The sequence below is a fragment of the Schistocerca cancellata genome, chromosome 4 (assembly GCF_023864275.1).
Source record: "Schistocerca cancellata isolate TAMUIC-IGC-003103 chromosome 4, iqSchCanc2.1, whole genome shotgun sequence".
NCBI lineage: Eukaryota > Metazoa > Arthropoda > Insecta > Orthoptera > Acrididae > Schistocerca > Schistocerca cancellata.
Window position 1 is genome coordinate 921482286 of NC_064629.1, and position 9041 is coordinate 921491326.

General features: G+C 43.0%; 1 pseudogene; it reads right to left on the reverse strand.

Moving 5' to 3' along the window:
- Positions 1 to 8123: 8123 nt before the first annotated feature.
- On the reverse strand, positions 8124 to 8241 carry LOC126185498 (5S ribosomal RNA; annotated as a pseudogene).
- Positions 8242 to 9041: the final 800 nt, after the last annotated feature.

Consider the following 9041-nt stretch of genomic DNA (forward strand, 5'->3'; position numbering starts at 1 on the left):
GTGTTGCAGGAGCAGGCTCCATTTGGCGCTGACCTTACACATCTTACACAATTGGCAGAACTACGACAACATGTTTCCATTTCCACCGAGTGATCAAAACAAGGTCCTGTCGCATTAACTCAGCTCGCTGTTTCTACATGGATTGCAGAACTTGGCAGGTATAGCTCTCTCCGACTTCTACTCAGTTCCGACTCAAATTGGAACAATAACATGCGCAAAGCTGCGGGAAGGTAGGGCAGAGTCAGGTACCTGGAAAGCTAACGTAAGTTTTTTATGACCTCAATCAGCACACCATCTACTGTGTGTGAACACTCTCAATTAACCATCGCCTATAATCCATTGGATATATCGCAGAACCTCTGACGTTGCATCAAGACAGAATGCATTACAAATACCGGAGAAATATCTAGCGGCGCCATGAGGGAGCTGCAAATACTGGCTTCACACCATCGTCCTTAGCCGAATCACTTTCTAAATTTGGTGATTTTATTACGAGCTTACACCGTCGATGACGTGTAAAGACACTGTCGGTCTGTTAATACACACTTTGGCGATCACTGTCTATATTCAGTAATGTGGTATTTGTCTAGAGAAACCACTTCATTTGAAGGTAATGCCATCCTCGATTTATAAGGTGTATATAGTTCTTAACATGGATATCGTTAGCGGTACTTGTGAGCACCTGTAGAACCAAGACCATTTGTGGCAGTAACGTAGCCGTTACACCTCTGTTTCTAAAACACAGTGGTGCCACTCGCAAGAAAAAACTTATGAGACATGTCCACCAATCGCTAATTTTCGCTCAGTATTGTTTCGTATCGCCACCATTCAGTTATTGGAGAAGTATTATACTTAGTAGAAGGGGATGCGTGATAGATTCTCCTTGAGCGGCAGGCTTATAAAGTATGTGTGTGTTCCGAGATGTGCAAAGAAAATGACTATGTCCTGTCATAAGAGAAGGTATGGATGTGACGTGGAAAACTGCGATACCCGTAAGGTTCAAAATGGTTCAAATGGCTCCGAGCACTATGAGACTTAACACTTGAGGCCATCAGTCCCCTAGACGTAGGACTACTTAAACGTAACTAATCTAAGGACATCACACACATCCATGCTCGAGGCAGGATTCGAACCTGGAGTGCGGTTCCGGATTGAAGCGCCTAGAACCTCTCGGTCACAACGGCCGGCTACCCGTAAGGGGAATGAAAGATATCTTTTTACACTGCTTATGAAGGAACAACACAGGAGCCCTCTCATGTGATTGATGGTCTGCTTGATATGGTGTTCGTCCAGTACAAACGACAAAACTTTGTGCATATCTGCGCAAACGAGTTCAAGCATTGGCCTCCAGCTCCAATGGAGGGATACGTGTACATGTAATATACTACTCAATGACAACAAGCAGAGGGTAATTTTTTTTCGATATATCGGAAGATAGAGACACGGTAATGACTTAAAGGAAGTTCTCCTACAAGGAATGTTGTTGTTGTTGTTGTTATTGTTATTGTGGTCTTCAGTCCTGAGACTGGTTTGATGCAGCTCTCCATGCTACTCTATCCTGTGCAAACCTCTTCATCTCCCAGTACCTACCGCAACCTACATCTTTCTGAATCTGCTTAGTGTATTCATCTCTTGGTCTCCCTCTACGATTTTTACCCTCCACGCTGCCCTCCAATACTAAATTGGTGATCTCTTGATGCCTCAGAACATGTCCTAACAACCGATCCCTTCTTCTAGTCAAGTTGTGCCACAAACTTCTCTTCTCCCCAATCCTATTCAGTATTTCCTCATTAGTTATGTGGTCTACCCATCTAATCTTCAGCATTATTCTGTAGCACCACATTTCAAAAGCTTCTATTCTCTTCTTGTCCAAACTATTTATCGTCCATGTTTCACTTCCATACATGGCTACACTCCATACAAATACTTTCAGAAATGACTTCCTGACACTTAAATCCATACTCGATGTTAACAAGGAATGATATAACTGGTTAAAGTTTGGATGTATATTGTTCTCTCAAAACTACGCCGACTTTGTTCAAAAAACTAGTAGGAATCAGCTGTATGTAGTCTCGTGGAATCATGACTCTTATTATCGTTAAGACTGAGTGTTTAAAAAATATGTGTTATATCATACTTCATGACCTCTAATTATAAAGTAGACATCGCTTGAATGTAGCTCACTGGGGAACCTAGAAGTGATCGTGGTTGTTTTTTTTTTTTTTTTGAGACATGTGAGTACATAGCGTGAAAGAAGCTGTGATGATCAAATTGCTTACGAAACTAGTACGCGAGAATCTGCTTCTGTATGATAGAACCTTTACAGACATGTCGATAGAGGTGAGTTATGCATAAAAAATGTCAAATGTAAGCATGCAAACGGCAACTGGTTTCAATGTAACGGAAGAGAGAGACATGTGATAAAAATTTATAGGAAGTTCTATTACAACACAGGCTCTCACAATTTGTTTCGTAAATGCTAGTATTATATAGCATCGAACTGGTAAAACGGGATCTGCCATAGTCTACAAAACAGCTGCGTGCTCTCGAATTATAGCTTGTTGTTGTAAACGTAAACTGATTGAGAATTTCCGACGTGCGAGCCAATGGCGTAACAGATTGTATTCTTTAATGTTATTTCACGTGTCTAAGATGTTTGTAATACACACGTACATGACAGTTTGTTTACCGACACTGATCTGAACGTGAGAGACGCTTACAGATCGTGTAATTTGTCCATCAAGCTGAAAGAAATTGCTTAACATAGATGTTTTATCTTCGGAGTTTAAATTCTCGCTTTTTCTTTACTTCGCTAACGATTTTGCAATAACAAGGGCATTCTGCAGTGATCGGTAGTTTTCAAAATAATGCGTTTTTTCCCCGATTTTATACGGGGTGCACATGTCTCTGCTGATCATCCGTAATCAGTGGCGGTAAAAACTTTAGCGATTTTTCTCATAAAACTAAAAGAAAATGGACTGCGCCTATTTTCGTGGAAAGACGACATTTATTACGATCATGATTGTGTTTTTTTCCTTTTTTAATATATGTTTGATTGAGAAGTAGAGGCTCCGGTGTCGTAAACTGACATACGGCCGGGAGAGCAGTGTGCTGACCACATGCCCCTCCATATACGCGTCTTGCGACGTCGTTGGGCTGAGGATGACACGGCGGTTGGTCGGTACCGTTGGGCCTTCCAAGGCCTGTTCGGACGGAGAGAGAGTTTATTATAGGAGATGCATTGATGTTAAATACAAATGTTACAGTCCAGTGCTCAGAACAGCGTGATGGCAGGGTTTCGTAAGAGGTCGCAGTGGTCGGGATAGCCCTCATTTATAACCGTTTTGTCCTGAGGGATGCAGACGTCGCACTCCACTGTATGTCAAGCTTTTGTCGGCCTCAACAACGCTGACAGCTCAGTTAAGTGCTCACGGCAATGCATTGTACTGAGGACCATCTGGAATTTCGTTGTTGTTCCACAGGGCTCCCATCTTTTCGAGGAATACGAGTAACAGATTGCAAGAGAGAGATGTCTTGATATTAAATAAAACTTTTTTTCTATCGCAGAACGACTAGCCGATTGGAGGCTTGGAGGCCTGCATAGTCTGTCAGATCACTGCCGCAGGTGCGCTTCCTAACCGTTGGGGGCGGCTGCATCGCTATACTTAGACGAACAAGTTGCAGTTGGGATGGCCATCTTTTTATCGCCTATTGTTTAGTTAGCTATACCTGCTTTTGTGTTGGTGAAGGAATCATCGCCTCAAGGCGGGCAGTATCCACGAGGTTATGGGGGAAGACAAGGTGTGGGCAGCGGCTGCTCGGTCATAGCAGTTGACCGTTTGGAAACGCCTGTGTTCTCCCCGCAGGTGGATGAATGGATGGAGGGAGGGGGGGGAGGGATGAGGGGAGAAAAGAAGGCCTCAATTTTCGGCCGTTTGTGAATGCCTATCAAGGAGATTGCACATTCAACTACCGCCTCCTCTGCAGTCTTTTGGGACAACGAATTTCCTCCGTACATGTAATGCATTATGACCCATTCATTACAACTAGTGCTTTTTTTTTTCACGACAATGTCGAAGTGTAATTAGAACTGTGATACATTTTTTCTTTCAATTGTGATAGCGTATATTGGCTTCAATTACCTGGGCTACAGGGTGGTTTTTGAGCGGATGTCTGTAGCGAATACTGACGTCAAACAACGGTAGACACTGTCCTCAGCTGTATGCTTTCAGGCAATATACTCCTCTCTGTCGAACACCAGCACCTCGTCAGTTGAATATATTTCCTTCCAAAAAGAATAAAGATATTAACTTACATCCTAGCTGTTTTCCAGCTTGTAGGTGAAGGGTAGAGTTTGAATGTGCCTGTCACTAGTTTCGAGTGGTATTGTGAAATGTTTTCCTAGCAGGATGGCACCAGTTGTATGGTATCGCCAGTTTGTTAGCTGTATTGCAATTTTAGGACGTGCTTGTGTAGTCCTAAGCATATAGTTGTGTAATTAGGCCCGATCTTTATGATTAATTACCTAATTAGGACTGATCTTTATGTCAGTTGCCCAACCCAAATAAATGGATTTCACTAACTAAACCTTCCTGTCCTGCATCTGGACAGTTTCCATGTGTTGGTGGAGCACTTGGGGTTTCCATCCAGAAGGACCCGGGCATCAACATTTTTAATCTCCCGCCTATTACACGCACCGCGATCTGCTTTTAGGGTCCATGTTCGAGTGTGGCGGTATACATCGGAAATCTGAGGCAACCTACTGTGCATCGATCTTTTTGAAAGTGCGTTTAGAGACATATTCAGTTGGATTTAGTAACTTCTGAAGCAATTCTTGCTCAAAGACAAGTGTTTTTCTACAAAAGCGCGCGAAGTGTCTATGGAACGGTTTCACATCTGTGTCGCTATCTTTTTGTTTTAGAGTCCGTGTGGCGGTGGCGGTATTCCTTGGAATAAAACGTGTAATTGTTTAAATATCCTCATGTCATCTGCTGCATAGCTCTCTCTCTATCTCTCTCTCTCTGTCTCTGTCTCTGTCTCTGTCTCTGTCTCTGTCTCTCTTTGTGCAGTGGTACATTTAGTTCTTGTGGTATCTTCAAGTTATGTATGCGAAAATATTCCACAACACATGATGTAATAACTTCTGAAGCAGTTTGTGTTCAACGACAAAGAGTATCCTTGTGCTGGGGATGGGAACTGAGGAGTCCACGGGTATTCCCAACGCGACAGCATGTGCTTAGCAGCAACCAAGTAGCTGTGCTGTGAGCTGGCGCGGAGACTCTTGGGCCAGGAGGCCCTGTGTGTGGCCGCCCTTAAAGCGGGGCACAGAGACTCTGGGTCGAACGTCTTGTCTCTTGTGCTTTGGCTGGACTTTTATCGAATGGTCTATATTTATAGCACATTCATTTATCATTATGAGTTGCAAAGCATATCTTATCCCATATTCGTCTTCACCAAATACCATTGCTGTCAACACACCCTCAGAAGCTAATGTACTCCTCTTCCGCCAGCACAGACATCTCGTCGATTGAACACAGTATCAACACTATGTCCATCGTCCCAGTCCAGCAGCTAGACACAGACTGAGTCCTTTTCCCGCCATTTTTTCCCAGAGTGCCATCTTACATTACATCGCAGGAGGGGAGAGGGGAGGGATGACAGCGCCCTCTGGCAGCGGTACTGTGAACTGGGTCAGTTGGATACCAGAGGGTGAACACAATGGATGGAGCTACTGCCTGTGACAACTCAAATTGTTTAAATAAACAATGCATGCAAAATAAGACTTACATCTGTCCTCTCAGTTCAGCAGCTAGACTCAAACTATGGAGGTAGCCAAATTGACCTACGTTCCCGCCATTTTCTCCCGCTAAAATTTTCCAGCTATTTTCTAGGTTAGTGGAGGTAGTCCAATTGACCTATTTTTCCACCATTTTTTCCTGCCAAAATTTTCCCGACATTTGTTTACGTTAGGGGAGGTAAGCCAATTGATCTGTTTTCCCACAAAAATTTGAACTTCCCACAATGACGTCATTGCGATGTTGCCACATCTACAGCCGCCACATTGGATCAGCCATCTTAAATAAATTTGGCAACAATGCAGAGTGGGGCTGTGCTCCCTTTGTCCCACTATTGGCAACGACCTATCACATGACAGTGGGATACATTAAACTGCATGCATATGTCTACCAACCTCCTAGTGCACAACCATAACTGGTCCTGTCAAGTCCATGTAGAATGCCTTTCCAATGGAGTATGCAAATGACGAATATGTCGATGTGCTTTTGGCACTGGGTGCATCCAATAAATAAGCTGCTGCTGCTGCTGCTGCTCGTGCATATGCTGCACAATGCCTTCAAAGGCGCCATCCCGATAAGTATGTTTTTCCTCACCCGGAGCAAAGTCTTTGGGAAACCGGTTTTCTTCGTCCATAAGTAATGGACATAGGTCGTCTAAGGATTAGACGTACTCCACAAACAGACGACACCATTCTTGAAACCGTTCACCAATCATTTCGGCGAAGTACCGGTGATATTGCAAGGCAATTTCAGATATGTCAAAGGATACTTGTTAAAAGTGTCTCATGAATCAAGAGCTGCATCCATATCGTTACATGTAAATTCAGCACCAACAGCCAGAAGATCGCATTCGATGAGCACAGTTTTGTGAATGGCTTTTGCATCAAGTGGAAGGAAATGATCATTTTATAAATAACGTGACATGGACTGACAATCTAGCTTCCTCCGTGAAGGTATTTTCAACCTCCACTATAGCCATTACTGGAAGAGACAACAAACATGTTACCCATGAATATGGCTTTCAGAAACGCTTTGGCAAAAACGAGAGGGCTGGAATTGTGGGAAGAGTGTGCAATATCCCCTGTTCGGTTGAATTTATTCTACTCTAATTAGGTTGTAATAATTGCTTTATTAATTGTGTGTGGCAGTCAGACTGGTAAATTATGAGAGACACACGTGCAGTAGATGCCCAGCAATGTGATTGCTGATCACTCTCTTTTGTCTGTAAGAGTTTGCAGTCTACCACACGAATTAGCTTCAATGAAAGTAAACAGATGTTAACAGTAAATGATTGTAGAGGAAACCTAGTAATTTCAATGTTAACTGCCTTCGAGGCGATGGTCGTACAGGATGTTAGTTCAACATGGAGCACTTACATTTATAGGAATGCTGAATATTAATGTGCCTATATTCGCACATATGTGATTACTTGAAGTTGCGTGGAACATAAAAATCTACTTTTAATGAGTAACCTGATAAGCATTGAAAATAATTATCTACTTTGCTGGTAAAATATTTGACGATAATGTTACAAAAATATTGCTAGCATTATATGAAAAAGTTTGTCACTTAGCAGTTCGTAATTAGAAATTACATAATGCGTCTCAGTTACTACCTGTACCTAACTTTTGTTAACACATGTCCAGATTTCGTCACACGTCACAGTTTTCTGAAGAAAAAAACGCAGAAGTTTCACTTTACCGTGTGGTGTCTTCTTCTCAACAGTAACGGCGACACACACCATCCATTACGAAATTTGGCTTGTTTATAATTGATAAACGAAACCTCAATTTAAGTCGGCGAACGATTTTGTATTCAAAGTCTCTTTAATAAATGCTGCTGAAATGTGAAGTGGCAGCTTTGTATTTGTAGCTGTGAATGCAACCTGATCTTCAGTTGTCTCTTGCAGCTTGCACAGCCACAACAGCTGGCTTTTTACTCCAAAATAAGTCAAAGCAAACCTCTTCTTCCGTAACACACGGCTTAGCTGCACTTTGTATAACACAGTAGCATCATTCAGCAGTCATCCGAGGCTAATTTTACTAGTGCTCGAATTTCACCACGCAAACACCAAACACATGCACTGTGCTCGCACTACTAATGAACTACAAAAAACTAAACTCCTCCCGAACAGTCCATGAAGGCCCAACCGTACCGACCGGCCGTCGAGTCATCCTCAGACCATAGGCGTCATTGGATGCGGATATGGACGGGCACGTGGTCAGCACACCGCTCTCCCGGCCGTATGTCAGTTTCCGAGACCGGAGCCGCTACTTCTCAATCAAGTAGCTCCTCAGTTTGCCTCACAAGGGCTGAGTGCACCCCACTTGCCAACAGCGCTCGGCAGACCGGATGGTCACCCATCCAAGTGCTAGCCCAGCCCGGCAGCGCTTAACTTCGGTGATCTGACGGGAACCGGTGTTACCACAGCGGCAAGGCCGTTGGCCACACTACTAATGACTACGCAGATAATATTTGTTAGAAAGCTATATCTCCTTAGAAAAGGCGGGGTACCGGCGCTCAGATTAATAGGTGGGAATTCCCTTAATAATTATTACGTATTTCTGAAGCCATGAGTGGTTATAATACACAATACATAATTTTACAGTCTTTTTAACACACTAAGCTTTTTAAAAAAATAAACAGAATATAATATATTTTAGTATTTCTTAATGCGGTTTAGTAGGTTGTATGTCAGTTCTGCCACGAGGTGGCAGCACATTGCGGTGATTCGTAACCCATCCGTTTTTACAACCAGATTGTGTCATTGCAACAGCTATGTGTTATGAGTGTCTATATTAGGCGTGTCTCATACAGCATCTCTTTCAATCCTAGTGGACCACTGCTTCAGCGGTGCAACTGTTACATTTGAAAGTTATGACGGATAAAGACGAACAGTCTACCTGATCGAAATTTAGTAATTCTATTAATAAAAATGTCGTTTAGTGTTGTAATGACACCTGTATTGTTACATGTGCTTTTGGGTCCCTATCCATTGGCGGACAAGTTGAATACACCTCTGTAGCGTACGTTACTTTTGCAATACCTTGCCTGACGCCTTAGAAAACGTTCCACTTGGTGTTTGGTGACAGCTATGGTTTCAGCATCAAGATGCACCGCCACACTTTGGAATGAACGTGCATATCTATTAAATGAAGCGTTTCCAGAGAAATGGATTGGTTGTGGAGGTTGATTGTGCTGGTCTCCATGTTTCCCGGACCTTAATCCACTGGTTTTATTTGTGGG